The sequence below is a fragment of the Polypterus senegalus genome, chromosome 14 (genome assembly GCF_016835505.1).
Source record: "Polypterus senegalus isolate Bchr_013 chromosome 14, ASM1683550v1, whole genome shotgun sequence".
Classification (NCBI taxonomy): domain Eukaryota; kingdom Metazoa; phylum Chordata; class Cladistia; order Polypteriformes; family Polypteridae; genus Polypterus; species Polypterus senegalus.
The window spans coordinates 122,188,400-122,210,232 of NC_053167.1; positions in this window are offsets into that span (position 1 = coordinate 122,188,400).

The window sequence follows — 21,833 nt, forward strand, 5'->3', positions numbered from 1 at the left end:
GTTAAAACCAGGCAAAGATCCTATATTTCCTACCAGCTATCGCCCAATTTCTCTTATTAATGTTGACCTGAAAATAATTTGTAAAGCCCTTGCAAAAAGATTAGAGAAGGTAACCCCTTTCATAATACATCCAGACCAAACTGGTTTCATTAAGGGGAGACATTCATCCACAAATTCACGTAGATTACTCAACTTAATAGACTTTTCTTATAGCAGAAACATGGAAACCAGTATATTATCTCTCGATGCAGAAAAGGCTTTTGATAGAGTTAACTGGAAGTTCTTATTTGCAACTTTACATAAATTTGGTTTTGGAAACTTCTTCATAAACTGGTTAAAAATATTATACAGTTCACCAACAGCATGCGTCAGGACAAATGACCAAACATCAGATAGCTTCTGTCTTCAGAGGGGGACCAGGCAGGGATGCCCCTCTCCCCTCGCTATTTGCTATCTTTATTGAACCACTAGCAGCAGCAATCAGGCAAACTACAGTTATTAAAGGCATAAAGTGTAAGAACATAGAACATAAAATCAGTCTTTATGCAGATGACGTGTTACTTTTTCTTCAGAATTCTCAATCCTCTCTCCCCAGGCAATTGAACTAATAAACTCCTTTTCAAGAGTTTCAGATTATTCAATAAACTGGTTAAAATCCACAGTTCTTCCAATTAATTTCTCTTTGTCAATTCCCTTAATACACAATTGGAATCAGGGAATATTACATACCTGGGCATTCATGTCTCCCAGGCTGGCAGATCTAACTAAACTAAACTACATCCCACTATTAAAGAAAGTGGAAGATGATCTTGCTAGATGGAAATCCTTACCGATATCACTTATGGGGAGGGTTGCCACAATTAAAATGATGGTTTTACCAAGAATCAATTACTTATTTTCTATGATCCCAAACAAGCCATCATCTGATTGGTTTAGATCCCTGACTCCTTCATCACTAAATTCCTTTGGAAGGATAAACCTCCACGAATTAGCTTAAAAACACTACAGAAGACCAAAGATAGAGGAGGGCTGGATCTACCCAACTTCTATCATTATTTCTTAACCAACAGGCTCCAATATATACCAAGATGGTTGCAACATAACCCGCTGGATGAGTCCTGGTTAGATGTAGAACAGACACTTTGCAATACTATAGAGCTTTCGGACCTACCGTTTATTAGCTCAAAAATAAGAAAGCATGAAAGCTTTAAAAGTATTAATATCAGTACCTCACTGACAGCATGGTGGGAATATCTAAAAATGACAGAGTCTTCACTAATTCCATGCAGACGCACACCCATCTGGAATAATCCTGACATATTGCAAAACAATAAAATGATGAACCTCCCATACTGGAAAAGTAAAGGAATTCTATACATGGAACACATATTTGAAGGATTGGATTTCATTCCATTTAACAGAATAGTCTCCCAATTTGGGATAGACAAGAATAGATTTTAGAATATCTCCAAATTAAATCAGTAGTTAAAGAAAAATTTAAGCTTAATAAAGTAGAATTACAAACACCATCAAGGGTATTAGACTTCTGTAATCTCAAACACCCCAAATTACTGTCTAAAGTATATAAAACATTGACCAAAATAGATGATACAATAGCAATTCCTATAGGCAAATGGGAGGAGGATCTATTAGTTAGCTTTGATCAGACTTTCTGGTCCCAAACCTGTTTAAAAACTTTTAAAACGATCAGAAACCCCAATTTACAACTAATTCAATACAAAATTCTACACAGAGTACACTATACAGGTCATCGGATGTTCAGGATGGGATTTGTGCCATCTGACACCTGCACACACTGCACAGACAACATTCCTGACAGTTATATCCACGCACTGTGGTCATGTCCACCTGTTCAGGGATTCTGGTATAGAGTATGTGAAGACCTGTCAAAGTGTCTGAAATGTGATATCCCAACTTCCCCCTCATTTTGCTTGCTGGGGAACCTAGAGGATGTCCCGATTGAAACAAATTTGGTTCACGTGGTTCTCACTGCCATATGCATCGCTAAGAAAACTGGAAAAACAAAGATAATCTTTGCATTAACCAGTATAGAAATCTTTTATTGGATCATATTACACTTGAGACAGCCTCTGCCTCCACTTCAAATCAATCTCTCTGGGCTCCTTTGATCGGTTCCATCACATAGCGATGATGGAGGGTCATTGATATGTCCTGCGGGATGCTGTGGTTGATGTGGTGGAGAGTCTGAGCTTGGAGTATCTGGAGGATCCCTGGGGGTGGGTTCACTAGGGGGGTCTTGGGCTGGGGGGCTGCTGCCCCACTCTGGTGGTGCTTGGGTTGCCTCGGGGGGGCTTCTGGTAGTTGTGTGTGGGGCCTTGGGGGGTCTTGACGGTGGCTGCAGTCGCTGCCTGGTGGCTGCATGCCCTGGGTGGTCTGGGTGGGGCCTGGTGGCTTGGGGTATGAGGGCGGCCGTCCCCGGATGGGGATCTGGGTGGGGCCTTGGGGATTGGGTCCTGGCATGTACGCTGCCGGGAAGAGGGCCGGAACATGGGCAGTGCGGGCCCTGGCTCGGGAGCTCAGGATGAAACACTTCTGTTCCACCATGGGGGAGGGGATGTCCGGGAGGGGGAGGATCCAGCTTTACCTGGGTGTCTTATGTCTTACTTAATCTGAATGTTGAGTAAATGTGGGGATGGGAGTAAATATTCTGCTGGGGTGGTGTGGGTTGGTGGCCTCAGACTCCGTGGGGCTCTGTGATGCTGCTGCTTTGGGCCATGGCTAGATGGGCTGGGGCCTCCATGCCCGGGTGGATTTTGGGAGCGGAGGTGCCTATTGGGGCCAGTAGGGGAGCTGGCTCCCTGGAGGGCTCAGGCCCCTCAGCCGTTCCTCCCCATCCTCAGACATTTCCCTCCTCCTGCTCCTTCACATCATCACACAAACATGCACATAGGGCCTTGGGGTGTGGGTAAGTCAGGGGGTGCGGGTATGGATCCCATTTCCGCAGTCCTGTGGCAGCCTACCCCAATTTTATTTGCACATTAAACACTTCCACAAACAACATTCCACACAAATGCACACTTAGGGCCTTGGGAGTGAGCACACTCAACGGCATCCGGTGGGGGGAAATTTCAGCCTCACTCCGAGTGCCGGTGCCCACTTCCAATTTTAAACTGCACCTAGTCACGGAGGGTTTTGGGGGGGAAGTGGGGCTGTGTGTTGGCATCAGCTGGTGTAGGCCACATGATGCCAGCACTGCCCGCGCTGCCCCAACCACAAAATGCACCTTATCAACACACATCAATATTACATTGGAGCAGGCGGAGGGAGACTAGAGGTCTTATTACACCTCTGTTCTAAGTTAGTTGCCCGGGGCTGGAGGCTAGGAGTGGGAGCTGGCCGTCTGCCTGTGGTCTGGAGTAGTGGGTTGCTTTGCTCTGCGTTGGACGGGGGTGCCTGCTCACTATTACCCCTGGAACGGGCTAGCTCTGGCGTCCAGGAATGGTTGTACCTCAGGTATGGCAGCACCGGGACCAGAGTTAGTAGGGTGTGTATGGGGAGTGTGAATGGGTGTCTGGCGTACATCCTTGTAAGTCTTGGGTTGTATGTGTATGTGAGAGCATGAGGGAGGGAGTGTATGACTGTGTTTGTGTGTGACTGTATATGTCAGGTGGGGTTTTGGACTCCTCCCCTCTCCTGGGACATCTGGCAATGCTACAACATCTTTGCCTACCCTCCCCCTGCCACATATTTTTTTTTTAAGCATCTGTCTGGTCGCTCCCGGTGGCTGCCTGGTGGGATCTGGGTCCCTGGGCTCTGTTGGGTCCTCGGCGGGTGGGTGCCTTGGGTCCCGGCCTGCTGGGTTCCGGGCCCAGCCGACTCGGGGTGAGCGGCTGCGGGCGGGCCTGGGGGCTTGCCGTTGATATCTCCCGGGACTCTGCCGGCTGCTGGTTGTGGCCCCTCGGGGTGATCCTCTGCACCTCTCGAGTGGGGGTTGGGGCTTCTCTGGTGACGGCCTCCCTGGGGTCTCCGCTCTGGGGTGACTTCTGGATCTCTGGGTTTGGAACTCCCTCCATCTTCCGCACGTTTTTGGGGGCAGGTCTGTGGCCCTTCACACTCACTATTGGATGCTCCTATAGAGAAACCTTACACATACAAGCGTGCGTACGCACACAGGTGCTCACATGGTGATTTCATAAGTATGACTTGGACATCTTCAGCACATGATCTAAGGTTGTGGTGGCCCTAAATGCCTTAGTAATAATTACTGTATGATTGTCAGCAAACATTTTTACTTTTATATATCTTCATGTAGCTGATGCAGCAATGTTTTTGTCTTGTGGTTTTTTTTCCCCCTCTCTTTCTGCAGGTCTAGAAGCAGATTCTGATTCATTTATTGTTTATTCTGTACAAAACCTCCCCCTTCCCCCTTTACCTCCATCTCCTCCTTTTCTCTCATCTTTTTCTTTCACTTTTGTCTTCGTGTCCGGTTCGAATCTTAAAAACGTCTGAAAATATTTCTAATAAAGTTTTGGTATCAGGCGTGACGTCAGCAGAAGCTGTAACGCTCTACCTGAGAGAAAAACTGTAAGGCTAGTCGCCAGCATTCAGACATCAATTCTGATTGTTTCACAGCCAAACAGGACACGGTAAAAAAAAAAAAAACTTTATCCAGTATTCTTTGCTTTTGTGTTCTAGTTGGAGAACTCATTTTAAATAGCAGTTGCTGTCTAGCATACCAATTCACTTCACGGCTTTGGTCCCTCCTGTCCGTTCTCCTCTTAAGCCTTATTTTGCTTCAGAATGGGCTAAGACCAATTTTACTGCAACCCCATACTGGAAATCTATCAACAGAAAATGGGCTTGATCATACTAACCAGTCTGCTATCATTATTAATCTTTCATTTTCTCTGTTTTCTTTGCTAGTTCTTCCAAGTTGGTGCTCTGTGCCACAACCACCTGATCAAAGTCCTGTTCAGCCACCTGTGATTTTTGAATGACTTGCCATGAGGCCCTTCTTTGTGTGAAGAAAACTTCCTAATGTTTGTAGATAATTTACCTTTATCCAGTATTCTTCAATTCATTTGGAGATACCTCTAAGCGAAAATGCCGTACAGTTGCTTTGCTTTTAGTCATGACATGAAAATCTATGAACATGATTTAAAATGCAATTTACATTTATAATGTATTTGAAACTGACATGGAAACTGTATGCCATAATGAAAAGCAGTCAATTAATTGGTTGCTATGTTTTCAATTGTATCACAATAAAACCATGCCAACATTATGTACCACATGAATATGCATTGAAATTAAATGTAACTAACAAGTTGGATTGCATTTGATTTTGACATGTATAATCTCCCATAGTCTACTTCACAGCCTGGTAACTGTTACCATTTCTGTGTATTTCTTTCTGTGCAGAAAACTACCTAATATTTAGAACACCCCAGACTAAAAGCCTTAAATAATCTCACTCCATCTTATATATCGGAATGTCTGACACATTATATTCCAAATCGTAACCTTAGATCTTCAAATGAGTGTCTGCTTAGAATTCCAAGAGCAAAACTTAAAAGAAGTAGTGAGGCGGCCTTCTACTGTTATGCACCTATAGGAATTTGCCAGGCTGATACGGTGGAGCACTTTAAAAAACTGCTAAAAACACATTATTTTAACATGACTTTCTCATAACTTCACCTTCATTTAATCCTGAAACTCTGTATATTCAATTCATTATCTATATACTGTATATAATTCACTAAGGCAAGACACCCATGGAAAGCATGCCGGAAGGGGCGTGGATTCACTAAGTCACCGACAAGTAAGACACCTATAATGCACGCAGGGAGGAGCCACGGCCACCAACTCCAAAAGACCATTGGATACGACGACAACTCGCAGAGCCACGCCCACCAACTCGGACACGACAACACAGAAAAATCGGCGTCATTTATATTCGTCTGTCGTAGATGCTACATGCATCTCCGAGCCATGTTGACTGTTTATAGAGGCATGTTTCTCGCGGAGGTGAATTGTCATATGCAGCGTGTAAAACGGTATCCCATGGGATCCTTAAAACAATCCTTTACAACTGAGGTTAACACACAATGAAGTAAGCAGTTTTCGGCTACGACGTACGACCGTGTTCACCATAGCAAACTGTTTTACACCCTACATACAGCAATTCGCATCCGCGACAAACATGTGTCTTCTTCACTCACGGACAATTATATGTTGCTCTCTCCAGAGTTTCATCTTTTCATTCACTTTCTGTTGTATCCTCAAACCCTTCCTTTTTAGTCAACTGTGTCTTTCCAGAAGTGTTCAACCATCAATAAATGATTATGCGGCGTTTGTTATACCATGGGTTCACTATTTTGTTGTATTTTGCTCTCTCCAGAGTTCCATCTTTTCATTCACTTACTGTTGTATTCTTACACCAACCCGTTTTAGACAACCGTGTCTTTCCAGAAGTGTTTAGCATTCAAGAAATAATTATGCATGAGATTGAGCGTGTGTCTACCCGGCGCAGAGAGGCGTGGGTAAGCCGTTGAACCCCATTCAGGCTGTAAACCGTGGAATTCCCACTAAGTGCGACTCATAAGCTCCCACTGCTTACGTCCCTACCCTTTGTACACACCCTCCTCCCACCTCGCTACTACCGTGGTCGGGTGTCTTAGTGGATTATATATAGAAAAGCAGCCAAAACCGCACAGAGCAATAAAACAGTTCTACTTGAGTCACATGTGCATCTGGACTGTGTAAAGACAACAACGACTCAAGTGACGAGTTGGAGGCAGGCACATGAGTGGGCAGTGCATACTGAACGAGAAATCAGCAGACTAGCATGACGGAGGAAGCTGAGTGGACGTCCTTCTCCTCTCCTGCCATTCCACACTCCACGCCTGAGCGCACCCCCATCCCTCCATCTGGCAGGAAAAGGCGCGATTGCGGTCCGCCAGTTTTCAGTCACTTCAGACGATTGTGTGTTCGTTCATTCCATGCATTGTTACAATGTTGCTTTTCTTGCTGATTTATTACATTACCGATTTTTCAAATGTTCATTTTCTCCCTGTGCTTAAAAATCATTAAAAAACCGGCCTGATTATGCGGCGTATGGTACGCCGCGGGTTTACTAGTAATAACTATTCATGGTAGCTCTAAAATCCGTACTGACACCTACTCTCTCTTCTGTTTCTCTTCCCGGTTTCCTGTGATGGTGATCTGCACCACCACCACCTAATCAAAGCACCATGATGTTCCTAAATTGATGGACTAAAAGCCAGAAGTCTACATGATCATCATCATCAAGTCCTTCCATAAGAACCCTAAATACAAAGAGGACTGTTTTCATTTATGTCAGGTAGAATGCCCAGAGGGGGCTGGGTGGTCTCGTGGTCTGGAATCCCTGCAGATTTTTTTTCTCACCAGCCGTCTGGAGTTTTTTTTTGTTTTTTCTGACCTCCCTGGCCATTGCACCTTACTCTTATTCTATGTTAATTAGTGCTGTCTTATTCTAATTCTTACTTTGTCTTTTATTTCTCTTTTCTTCATCATGTAAAGCACTTTGAGCTACATTATTTGTATGAAAATGTGCTATATAAATAAATGTTTATTGTTGTTGTAGAACAGGCCATTCAGCCCAACAAAGCTCACCAGTCCTATCCACTTATTTCTTCAAAAAAGCATCAAGTCGGGTTTTGAAACTCCCTAAAGCCTTACTGTCTACCACACTAAAAGTGTCTATTGTTCTTTGTGTGAAGAAAAATGTCCTAATGTTTGTGTGAAATTAACCCTTAACAAGTGTCCCCGTTTTCTTCATTAACTCATTTTAAAGTAACAATCTCGATCCACTGGACTAATTCCCTTAATAATTTTAAACACTTCCATCATGTCACCTCTTAATCTTCTTTTCCTTAAACTGTAAAGGTTCAGCTCTTTTAATCTTTCATCATAATTCAACCCCTGTAGCCCTGGAATCAGCCTAGTCGCTCTTCTCTGGACCTTTTTTAGTGCTGCTATGTCCTTTTTGTAGCCTGGAGACCACAACTGCACACAGTACTCCAGATGAGGCCTCACCAGTGTGTTATAAAGGTTGAGCAGAACCTCCTTGGACTTGTACTCCACACATCATGTTATATAATCTAACATTCTGTTAGCCTTCTTAATGGCTTCTGAACACTGTCGGGAAGTCGATAGCTTTGAGTCCACTATGACTCCTAAATCCTTCTCATAAGGTGTACTCTCAATTTTCCAACCGATCATTGTGTATTCAAACTTGAAATTACTTTTCCATAATTTTTCACTTAAGACTTTAATCTGCCTCAAGAATGATTTAAGATATGAAGAGGTAGGGGAAGTGATGGTGACAGCGGTAGTGAATGAGAACAGCACTTGTATGCATGTGCTGCACAGCCGCCCTGCTGCATGCTGCAGGGAGTTAATTATACAATTAAATAAAATAAAGATAAAAGGAGTAGTAAAAATCATCACCCCATTAGAGAACAGTAGAAGTCATGTAGTATATGTGTACCAAATTTCAGGTCAATAGGTCCAACGGTTTGCGAGCTACAGGTGATTTAAAATCCTGAACAAACAGACAGCCACGGTAATGCATTATATAGGAAGATTATTCTTATGTAATTTTAATTAGCTTTTTCTTTGCTTGTAACTATTTCTTTGACATCTTGTAAATCACTTTGAGCTACATTCTGTGTATGAAAATGTGCTACAGAAATAAATGTTGTTGTTATTTGTTGCTTCGGAGTAACGCAGGTGACATTCCTCACTGTAACCCTGATGCTTAGAGTTCAAAATAGAAAATCTGAGGAAAATATGTGAAGAACTGCATAAAATTTCTCCAAATATCAGCCATCAAAACATTAAACCAAAGTGCACCTCGTCTAATTGTTAATGCTACATCAGGGCACAGCACGCCATGTAAACTGTTGGAAGGCATTCCCGTTGCATTAGCAAGATGTAACAGATCATTTCCTTGAGCAAAAATTAGACCTGACAGAAGAAAGTGGAATCATTTTATAGTTTTTAATTAAATAAGATAATAAATTACTTGACATAGATGTGGCACATTACATGATGAGCTCCATATGGTTTCATTTTCTTTTGGAAAAAAAAAAAAAGTATATATTTTCTGTTATAAATTGAATCCTAAAATGAATGCTTCACTGAACAAAATAATGCCTTTTAGTCCGAGGCTGATCGAACAAAGCAGTGCCCTGCATTTAACTGTATCTATCGTGTTCAAATATTAAGTTTATCAAAGTTTTTGTTAACCTTTATATTAATCAACAGATTAATCAATCTGTGAATAAAAAAAAATACCCAAAAAGTGAGTAGAGCATCTACAGAGCAAAAGAAAAAAGTTTTTTGCTTTATATGCTGACCCCTTTGTTACTATTAATAATAATAATACATTTTATATTCACATCCCGGGTCCTCCCTGCATGGAGTCTGCATGCTCACCCCATGTCCGCGTGGGTTTCCTCTCACTAACCAAAGACATGCAGATTAGTTGGACTGGTGACGTTAAATTGGCCCTAACGTGTGTGTGTTTGCCCTGCAATGGACTGGCATCCTGTCCCGGGTTTGTTCCTACCTGGCACCGTATGCATGCTGTGATAGGCTCCAGCACCCCCTGCAACCCCGGTCTGGATTAAGCAGGTTAGAAAATAACATAAGGTTAAGGGTGAATCACATACTGAAGGACTTCAGTGGAAATTAACGGGAAGAGCATTTGAGACTGAAGCCAGGAAGCACTTCTTTAAACAAAGAGTTGTGGGAATCTAGAACAAACTACCAAGACATAGAGCTGGAGAACAACCTTGACAACTTTTAAGAAGTGTCTGCGATGACATATTTGGAGAGCTTAACCATTAGCTAAACACACAAGCTTGATGGACTGAATGATCTCATCTCATTGGTCAAATTTCTTATGTTCTTATGATATTTTATATGCAATGCGTCTTTCACATGTTCATAAAGAAACAAAACACACTTTTTTAACATTATTGGACAATAAAAAAACAACGTATTAGGTTATACATGAAGCCTTCAAAATGTTATCCTATTAACTTTTTATAATGCTATGTTATAGTGGCACATTCATTAGCACTGCTGCCTCATGGCTTCAGCGTCCTGGGTTAGAACTCTGTTTCCTGCCTTGCACCCTGTGTTGGCTGGGATTGGCTCCAGAAGAACCCCGTGACCCTGTAGTTAGGATATAGCGGGTTGGATAATGGATGGATGGATCCTCACCTTCCACCTTCCATAATCTGCTGCAGACAAGGATCTAACAACATGATGCTGCCACTACCATACTTCATGGTGAGAATGGTGTGTTTATGATAATGTGCAGTGTTCAAAAAGTCAAATGCTCAGTTTTGGTCCCGGGTCCCTTCAGACTTTAGAACTGAGGTAAAGTGTGGTCCGCGGCTGATTGGCGTGTTTTAACAGTAGAATCCCTTAAGCCTACGAAAAAACTCGGAATCCCGGGCCATCTTAAATTCCTTTGCACCTCTCCATCAGCGTCTTTTGTTTTGTAAATGTGTCAGTCAGCACAAGCAGCAAGCAGACTGCTATTCCATTCCCCCCAAGACAAAAGTTCTCCCAGCTCAAGCCTTGTTTATCTCGGTGTGAGGTGCCTAGAGTTGTATAGGGAAATATATCATTATTTGGAACGCATGCATTTCATGTGTGCTCTGTGTCTACAATGATCTATGTAAATTTAGGATGACAGGAAATGCAAGAAATGTTGAACACATAGCTGAAATAGAGTTTGTATGCTATAGTATTAATGATAACATTTTGACATGAAGTGTATAATGTGTGAAGACTGAAGTCCAAACATCAAATAAACACATTCACTAAAAGTACATGTATAACAAAACAAGTGTGCTTTTATTCAAGAATATACCCAAAGAAAAAGAAATCAGGTCATGGTACGTCCTCAAAATGAACGTTTGGGTGGTGCAGCGGTAAGAACTGCTGACTCATAATCAAGAGGTCACAGGATTGATGCCGGGCTCTTCCCAAAGTTATCGTTTTGAGAAGTGAGCTGTTCTTCTTACTATTGTGCAATAAAAAGCATATATTTGATTTCAGTCTGTAACAGCTGGTATAAATGTATGGTATTTGTAAATGTTAGTGTTATATTTTTTTTTATTTAGTGTTATTCTCAGTCGCGTTCATGCTCCCCCTGATCTGACACTGCTGTATTCAAATAAAGATGTGCCATAACAGAGGTGAACTCAGATGAGAATGAGAGGTCTACATCGGAGAAGGAGAACAGAAGCCCTCCCCGCAAGAAACGTCCACTCACATATACTGTAAGAACAACACAGCTGCACCAGGCGTAAAGGCGAAAGATGGCACTGTTTGGATGCAGCAACAGGTTGGGTGTCATCCTGCCAGTCAGTCTGCCCCAAATCTGTCCTACAACAAAACAGCACGGCTTACAGAGTTCACCAATGTATCATGCAAAATTCTGTTTGTGATTATGTTTTGTGATGGTTTTTATATAAAAAACATTTATATGTTACTTATATAAAAGCCAGATTGAATGTTATTTACCTCTGTTTATTTACTTACCTTCCTGCAGCATAAAGTCACAGGTAGACTGCAGAGCTTTCTGTGTTTGATCAACACGGGCATGCTGACAAAATTCATGTGCGGTGCAACTTTAGTACAGAACTGTAACAACAGTTGTGTAGAGTGAGACAGGAGCTTCTACCTGCAGCTAAAGTCATTCGCTTATGTCTTTAGGTGAGGGAGTGGTAACGGGACAAGAGTGGTTCCTATGTGCGATGTGGGAGCAGACGGCCCTGCACTTAGTGTACAGGTACAGGATTGCCCTTGACCCCAATTGGTGCTGGGAGCTGCTGATTGCAGCAGCTGTTCCACATCCTCGCTTTAAAAGGGAAGCGCGAATGCAGGAAGCAAAAAAAAAGAGAAGGGGAAAAAAGCAATTAGAATGGAAAAGGGGAATTAAAAGGAAAAAGGCCAGAGGTTAAAAGATGAATAGAAAGAAAAGGAATGAGCAAGGAAGAGATCCAGTGCAAGTGAGCGCATGAAAGGCGGAGAAGGCAGACTACCAGGAAGAAGTCCTTGAAGCATGTGGATGGTGCTCGGGGGCTCCTGGCCACTCCAGCTGAGTGATCTGGGAGCTGGAGTGGGAGAAGTGCTGCTCAATCATAGCGACTTGCCGGAGAAAGGTAGAGTGGCTGCAGGGGAAGGAGAGGCTAAGAGCTTTGCGGGTGGTGCCGTGGACCACAGTGATGCATGACTGGTAGCGGGAGTTGAAGGCTCGATGGGGTACCCTACCTGGAAGCAGAGAGGGCTACAAAGGGCCTGGGCCTTGGAACAACACTGAAGGTGGGCTGATCTGTTGGACAGGTGTCTCCTTGGCTGCATGGACCCATTTGGGTTAAGTCAAGAAGATGGTAGTTTAAGAAGAGTGCACCAGATCTCATGGCTTTGAAAGACACAGGCTCCCTGCCTATGTTTAACCTTGTTTAAACACTAGAATTACCAGAGCCAACGAAAAAACTTGTAAATCCAGCCCACCTTAAATCCCTTTGCACCTCTCCATCAGCCTCTTTTGTCTTCTAAATGTGTCGATAAGCCCAAGCAGCAAGCAGTCTGCTATACCATCCCCCCAACCCCCACTGCCTCAGAACGGGCAAGAAGTTATCCCAGTTCCTGCCTTGATTGATTATCTGGGAGTAAGCTACCCAGAATCTTAAGGGGAAATAATTTGATATGTGTTTTTTGTCTACAACATTCTATGTAAACACATCGTAAAAAACAGAAACGTTTTTCATGTTTTAGTAATAAATAACAAAATGTAGACATGAATTGGATAATGTGTGAAGGCTGATGGCCAAATATCAAATAAACACTTTCACAAAAGGTGCAAGAAGAGTTTCTGTGGTGTAGTGGTAAAATCTACTGATTTATAATCCTGAATTTGTAAGATCGAAACCTGCTCTGCGGCAAATTTACCATTTTGAGTAGTGAGCTGCTCTTATTGTTAATATTTTACAATAAAAACATACATTTGATTTGTGTCTCTAGCAGCCGGTCTAAATTAATAATACTTGTACTCATTTTTTTTTCATTTTTATTCTCTTAGTCACGATTACGGTACAACACCAACCCGCCACCCCAGATCTGACACCGTTACTTTTAATCTGAAACTGGGAATAACTGTAGATATCTGTGGTGTTTTGAGACAATGGAACTGGAAATTCTCTGATCTGGAGGGATAAAAACACAAAGGCTGCCAAATCTGCCTTCTTCGTATCTCACCGTCACTTGATTTTTTTTTATTCAGTTTTATTGAGTGTTCCTGCTCACACTAAATTAGTATGCACCTTATGGTCCATGATTTCAAAGCCGCACTGACAAAAAAACAGAGACATGAGTTATTCCAAATATCATATATACCTATTTTATGACCTGTATAGTACATTTCAGAAAACATTGTGGCACTGATGCAACATTATTCATATTCATTCGCACTCCTTCTTGCACTTGTAATCTGTGACCGCGTTTTTTTTCCCCGATCTTGCCAGTCTTTACATGTTGCTGCACAGTGCTATTTTTTTGTACTCCAGAACATGCAGAGGAAAGAATAGTACAGAGAGGTCAGTTTCGCGCTATATGCAATCATCAGATTGAAATGTTAACAGTTCCCACACACCCAAGGTCTGTCCTTTCTACGTTTACGACATGTGTACCTGTTGCAATGTACGCACCTCTCTCTGTGCTGTGGTTACTATTACACTGAAGTGGCTGGGGAAGCAGTGGTCTAGGAACAGAAGTTTGTCGATGTTGCATCCTCTCTTGCTTTATCCATCACCTTTTCTAGTAAGAAGCGATGACTAGGTTCCTCTGCAAGGTGAGCAAAGAACACTCTTCTTTTCTCAGTGGCCCCCGTGCATGTCTTGCACAGTACATGTGCGTTCATTGCCGCCAGGTCAAGCTAGTTATAGCACAAGCAACCAGCCACCTGCGTGTTTCTGCTCGCACTGAATAAGCTCACGCCTTCTGGTGCACAATGTCAATGCAGCACCGGGCAAAAAAGAAAGAGACAAATATATGTGACATTTTGAAGAAATCATTTTATGATCTGAATAGTACCAATCAGAAAACATTGTCGTATTAATGCAATATTATTTGAAGCCTTCACACATTATACAGTTCATGTCTAAATTTTGTTATTTATTACTAAAACATGAAAAACATTTCTGTTTTAACAATTTGTTTACATACTGTACATTGCTGTAGACACAAAACACACATCAAATTATTTCCCCTTATGATCCTGGGTAGCTCACTCCCAGATAATCAATCAAGGAAGGAACTGGGAGAACGTCTTGCCTGTTCCGAGGTTTTTGGGGGAATGGTATAGCAGGCTGCTTGCTGCTTGGGCTTATCGACACATTTAGAAGACAAAAGAGGCTGATGAAGAGGTGTGAAGGGATTTAAGGTGGGCCAGATTTATGAGTTTTTTTATTGGCTCTGGTAATTCTAGCGTTCAAAGAATATTTATTTGACTAATTTTTGACCTCCACGTCTCATTTGTTTTTTATGGATTATTTATTTATTGGACATTTGATGCACTGCACAAATTTTTGACACTATTGTTTTGATTTGTTTTAATAAAAGCACTGAGCACTTTTCACTGACCCTTGCTTGGTGTGTTTGTCCTCATCTGCTCAGCTCATCCTGATCACAACTATCAACAGTGTCAAGTGCAAGAAGCTCCCAGAATGGAAGAGGGAGCATGGAGCTGACTTGCACCTTCACAAGAACCCTCTTCCAGCTGACTATAGACTCTTTCACATGGATGCCTTCTGGAAATCTCTATCTATGATGTCACGCTCGTTGTTTTTAACAGAGAGTTTCTCTTTATCATTCTCCAAAAAAGCTGAGATGACTCCTTCAGGGTTATCTTGGGTTTCTAGGTGGCCTCCCCAATTTGTCGCCTTCTTGCACAATCACTCACTTTTTTTGGATTGCCTTCTGTAGGCAGCTGTGTGCAACTGTGCCACCCTCTTTCCATTTCTTGCTGATTGATTTTCTTGTCTTTACCTCCTGACTTGTGCTTTTTAATCTCCCTTTCATGGAGTTGTTTGGAGTGTTCTTTTTTCTTCATTGTGCACTTTAGGCCACTATACTGACTCACCACAGGTTGGACCTTCCTCATACAAAGTGACATTTATACAACAATCAAGTGAACCCCATGCTCATGATCTCCATGGAATTAATTTTGTAACTTCTAGGAAAAATGGGCTGCACCATTGAAGATTTACGTCTACCATATTGAAGAGGTGAATACTATTTTGTGTTTTAAATTTGTAATTATTTTAGACCACTTTGTTTTCCCTTTGACATTAAAGAGCCTTTTCTGTTGATCACTATCAAAAAAGCTAAATGAAATCCTCTATGATTCAATAATGAATAACAATATAATGAAAAAGTCCAAGGGGATTAATACTTTAATTCAATCAACAATGGTGTACACTTTTGTTAAAGTTTCAGACAGGACATTGAGTTTCTTCAGGCCTGTTTTCCCAGAGTGATGGTGCCATTGCACATACACCAGGTTATGACATAGCCGTTGCCATCTTATTTAAGGGCTAAGTGTTATGGATGTTGTTTATCTGAATTTAAACAGTAATACAGGAACAACTTGCGTTTTGTTCAAGAATATTTTAAAGTTAAAGTTACTGCGCTTCCTCAACTTAGATTCTTGGTTTGATCACTCAACACTTGCCCGTTCACTGTTTTCAGATTCTGGCTTACATATTAAACCTCTGCCACTTACAAACATTATTTAACAAATTGTTCATGGAAATATGTGTGTTTTGGTCATATACTAGAATATCCTACCCATGGAATCATGTCCATGACTAGAAATTAAATCAAATGGCACTTCAAGAGTAGACGCTTAAAGCTTCAAGATCACCAAGTCAGAACACCTTCTGCCTTGTCCCAGATACACCACTGAGTCTTGTATAACCTTAAAAGAGACAAATCTCCAAGGACATTTAGAGATTATCTAGGAAAAATCACAAGAGGACAAGTAGTCTTCAGGGCACTATATATTTAATAAGTACACTAAGTGTGAAAATGGATTCTACTTTAAGACTTGATAGCCATGTGAACGCAGTGGTAAAATCTTACTTTTTCCAGTTGAGACGGCTGTCAAAAATCAAGCTTGTTTTATCTAAACATGACCTTGAAACAGTGATACATGCTTTTATAACCTCTCGTTTAGATTACTGCAATGCTCTTGTTTTTGAATTAGCCAGGCCTCCATTGCTTGCCTACAGCTGGTGCAAAATGCCGCTGCTCGATTTTTAACTGGTACAAGCAAGCATGAGCACATTACCCCAATTTTGGCTTCCCTTCACTGGCTTCCAGTTCGTTTTCAAATCCATTTTAAGATTCTTGTATTTTTTTTTTTAAATTCCTTTAATGGTTGTGCCCCGTTTTATCTGTCAGAACTACTACACCCATCTGTACCTTCTTGCCCTTTCAGGTCAGCAGACCAGATTCTTTTACGAGTTCCTAAGACACGATGCAAACTTAGAGATGATCAGGCTTTTTCAGTTGCAGCTTTAAAATTCTGGAACGATTTGCCATTGCATGTTAGGCAGGCTCCTTCACTTGCTGTCTTTAAATCTTATTTTAAAACACATTTTTACTCCCTAACCTTTGACCCAGTGTGAGATGTTGACTGGAACCTCAGTTGACCATCTGTGTATTTTGTTTATTATGATTTTCTTCAGCTCTTATGTGTTTCTGTTTCTTTTACCCTTTGGTTATTGTAAATAAATAAATATACGGAGAACACCAGTTACCATAGTGAGGCCTTTCTATCAGACGTTTCTTGAAATCTTAAAGTAATACTAAATTATACATAAAAGAATATAATACTCCACAATCCCCCCACCCTTTGTTCCTCAGAACAACAATAAGTCATAAGACGTAAAGTTTTCCTTATGTTGTCTTTTTCTTGACCACCCCCACCTAATGAGGAGGTACAGAGAGAGGGGATTCTTTACAACAGCTCTTTGGTACAAGGTCAACCAGCATTTAAATAGGAAAACTATTATGGTTATACATTCATAGAGGCAATAATCATAAATAAAAGTCCTTTCAAATATCCAGGATGTGACCACCAGAGGATACTCCAGCCACCCAAACCCAACACAGACAGACGCAGACACAAGTCTTGCCAAACAACACAGTTTTATTCACACGGGGAAGTGCTTAACATCACCATTTCCAAGCACCACACAATACAGTCAATTCTTTCTTTCCTCCCTTTTTCTTCCTCCTTCCACCTCCACTCATCCTCTGGCAAACTTTGATTCTCTTCCTCCCGACTCTGACTCCCTGAGTGAAGTGAGGTGGCTCCTTTTATGCTGTTCCTGGGAGTCCTCCAGGTGGCTCATTAGCCAGATCTGGAATCACTCCCAGGTGTGGTGAAAACCCAATGTAGGGCTCTGCATCTCCCCCTGCAGGCTCCAATGGATCACAACAGGGCTTTCCAGAACTCCAACTCCCATGAAACCCTACGGGAAACTATGCAGCCACAGCAATCCAGGGGGGCTGCCATCTGTCCTATGCACTTCTGGTCCCGGTATATCAGCCTCCCAGCTGGTAAGGGGTCATTGCCATCCGTCACAATATATAAACTTCATCTAACTGAAAAGATAGCAATCATTTTTTTCACCATCAAATAGCCAGTGAGTTAGGGATGTGGTCAGCTGAAAATGTAAATTTGTGTTAGGGATATAGCTGCACGCTAAACACTGCACAAGTCCCACCTTGACTACCAAGGATTGTGCCTAAAGCCTTAGGGCCCTGGAGTGCTAGCATTCTCACAGCTAACATCTCTGAGGGTATTTCTTCAACAGCATCAACTGTCAGGTTTGCTATGACTTGCAGAGCTCAACCCAGTTCAATGATCCATCATTTATAGTGACGCTCAAGTAATGGCATTTTATCTGTTGCTGTTAAATTATTATCAAATTCTGGTTTCTCTAAGTTTCTATGGAAGTGACTTGAACCCTTTAGACGGTCTTCAACCCTCGCTTGGTCTAAGCATACTCAAAGCTCCACATTTAACTCCTGCATACTTATACTCAGGGACTCAAATGGAAAGCCAAGGGTGTGACCCCTGTCTTTTAAAACTGGAAACTCAGTCCCCAGTTCTTCAGCCCATCTTTTCTCTATAAAAGGGGATTCAAACCTTTTCTCAAGTAAAATTGGGTGAAGATAATTGAAGCTTCTGCCTTAGGATCTCTCATTCATTTAGTAATTTTCTTTACAGGTGGAGGACTCAAACCTCCATTTTTCTTTTTTACCATATGTGACAAGCCCAAAGAAAAGGACTGGTGTCCCCTTTTCCTTTGTCGGCATCTGGTGGGAAAACTGTGGAAATCAAACTGACACCCTGCTCCTGAATCATCTCCAAGTGCCCCTAAGGCAGAGGGATCATAGGGAGTCAGTGGTTGAGAAGGAAGTCTGGTCATCATGTGAGTCCTCACAAAGATGGGCTATCAGTATCATTATTTTTTCATTTTTTCTAACTTCTCAGTATTTAATTTTATGCCAATTTTTGTGCCACTTTTTATTTTTCACTTCCATAATTAAGATGCATCATTTCTGTCCACAGTCATGGGCAGGCAGCAGTGACACAATCCCATAATAAATAGTGTGTGAAAACAACCAATCCTCTTGTCACTTTCAAAGGAATGACACATAGGCTGGTTCAGAGCTCACACAGAGGGATTTACATCATTTAAACAGAAAAACTAGTCATTTTCAACTCACCCTCTCTTTTGCTTCTTTCAGTTGATAGTCCCCCTCTGGAATGCTCTGGAGTAGCCCCATTCAGCACTCTGCTCGCTGCGCCGAGCTACTAAGGAAAAATCACAAGAGGACCAGCGGTCCTCAGGGCACTATATCTTTAATACATGTATGGAGAGAACCAGTTACCCTGAGAGCACTTTTACTAAGATTTTTATAACAAAAGAGGGCAATAGCAAAATACAATTACAAGGCTTTAACCTTCAGTATAAGTGAGAATTCAAGCAAAATGACACCTTTTACTGGCTAACTTAAATGATTCCAATATGTATGCTTTTGAGGCAACTCAGGCCCTTCTTCAGGCAAGATGTAATACAGAAACTGCAGTTCCCTGTGTTTATATAGACACCAGGACAAATAACAACATTGGAAAACCTTTAAGTGGGACATAAACAAAACCAAATTGTATTAAAAAACCTATCAGAAACTTCAAAAGACTTTGTTGGACAGTTATCTTATAAGAAGATCTTGCCTATACATTGTTCTCCTCTCTTGCATAATAAATCTTAGCCTGAAGAGCTTGATTACTTTTTTACATTTAAGATGTCTCACTTAAAGATTTGCCAGTGTTGTATCTGTCCTAATGTCTATATAAACACAGGGAACTCCAGTTTCTGTATTACATCTTGCCTGAAGAAGGGGACTGAGTTGCTTCAAATGTTTGCATATTGGAATATTTTTAGTTAGCCAAAAAAAGGTGTCATTTTGCTTGACTTATCCCTACATCCATAATAGCTAACACGGTACAACACCCTACTACCTTCAGTATAAGTAAATACATGGCGTATATACATGATGAAAATATATGACGTGAAAGACCATTCCTGTCCCTGTCTAGTAAATAAGTGTAAATGATACTAAATACTGACAACACAAATAGATGACTTGCAAACTTAAGAATGAAAACTATACCATTATGAGTTGATTCTATTATTGCTTTTCTTCTTTGCATTAGTGCCAGGCCTTTCTATTTGCAGTTACTTATTGTTGGGGAAAATAGTAAATAAAAAGTCTTGAGTCATTGTTATAAACAAAATCCAAGGATATCCTTTATTTATACCTACTAGTGGAGGCTAACTGCGTGATCTGTAAGGCTCTCCATGGCAAGTCCGATTACTCTTAAGAGAACAGCTCCTGAAATCACTTAGGCTCATTTACGTATGGTAGCTGGTAAACATTTCAATCCCTCCAATGAGCATTCAGATAAAAGGTATGTTCTAGCAATACTCCTCTGCCTTTAAATAATATCCAAAGGTCCCAAAATAGTTCATCATTAAAAGTCTTGTCTAAAGATTTAGTTTACAGGATAAGACGTCATCACAGAACAATGCCCAAGGTTAAATGTTATATATAACCTCATTTCCTAATATAAAGTGGGATGGTACAAATGAAGTTAGGATGTGTTAACATAACAGGCAGGAAGTTTTTATTTCCCTTACACTTATAATCTTAAACTATTATTAAATAAAACATAAAGTAATGCATTACTCCACATTGTTCTTGTCAGGGATTGTGCATTTCCTTCTAGTCATTTGCTTACGTCTGGTGGATCACAGATATCTTTAAGCCATAGTAGGGTTGCCAACCCACTCGAGCACAAATAGAAATGACAGATTTCCTGTTGTAATCCCACTCATTCTGCCTTGTTCTGATGACCACCACAGGCAGGCCACCACTGACTAGCAGAGGTTTTTTTCTAGCGATGGAAATGTATTTCTCTGGATCCCCTGAGTTTTACCGCTGTCCTGCTTCAGTCTGGTGCCATCTCTGCCTTGACAACTCCTCTACTATGTATAATTAGTTGTGCTTCAAGCAAAGCGCAGTATGATGTCTTTGAACTGGTTGAACATTGGAATAGAATACTGAAACTTTACTTTAGACTTTTTAGAGCAGTTCATAAGTAAAACATCACATTCAAGGTCAGATAAAGAATTCTTTCTCTTAGGGCAATGTATTTTCACTTTTTGACAATGTAGCCAATACTGTGAAATGTACTTTATGAAAGAGCAGGGACTAGAAGCAGCTTCTAATACAGCAATCATATCTTATAATTGAACTCTTTAAGGTTTAGACATTGGGCTTTTGGCTTTATCAGAAATGAAGCAGGGCACTTTTCTTTTTGTTACCCTGGTGTACTGCTACTAGTACAGTGAAATAAAAGTATAATTAAGCAGTGTTATTAGCATATTACATCTGGGCAAAGATGATTTCAATTCAATGCAGAACTGTCTATAATTTTGCCCTTTAAAGAATTTTAAGGAAAGTAATAATAATATTATGAAAAGTTGAAATAATAGTTTGTTTAGGCCACTTGGTAGACTAGTGCAGCCATTGTCCTTGTAATGTAAATAACTATAGAAAACTATTATTTTATAGGCTTTATTGGGTTTTCTTTAAAGACCCATTGGTTCCCACCTTCCTTGTTACTATATATATATATATATATATTTATATTGTCACGCTTGGGTCACAGATTTGCACAGAGACACAGAAGGTCGTAGAAACAAGAAGGATTTTTATTCAAACACTGCAAACACATGAGCTTAAACGTGCTCCATGACAAGTCAGAGATGACAGTTCCGCTAGGAGCAGAAAGAGATAAAAGCAAACAATCAATTCCAAAACTGACAGGCGCAAGGCTTATAAGTCGACGGAGTACCGCGCGAGGCTTGTACTACACGTTAAAGTGCAAGGATAAGGAACAATGTGTAGTCAGTGTTTCAGGGTTTGTGGTTTTCCCAGGGGCGTCTGTATCTATTTGGGGTGCGATTAACCCTCCAGCTCACAATATATATATATATATATATATATATATATATATATATATATATATATATATATATATATATATTGCTCAAAAAAATTAAAGGAACGATTTTTAATTCAAGTATAGCATCAAGTCAATGAAACTTCTGGGCTATTGATCTGGTCAGTTAGGGGGTTGT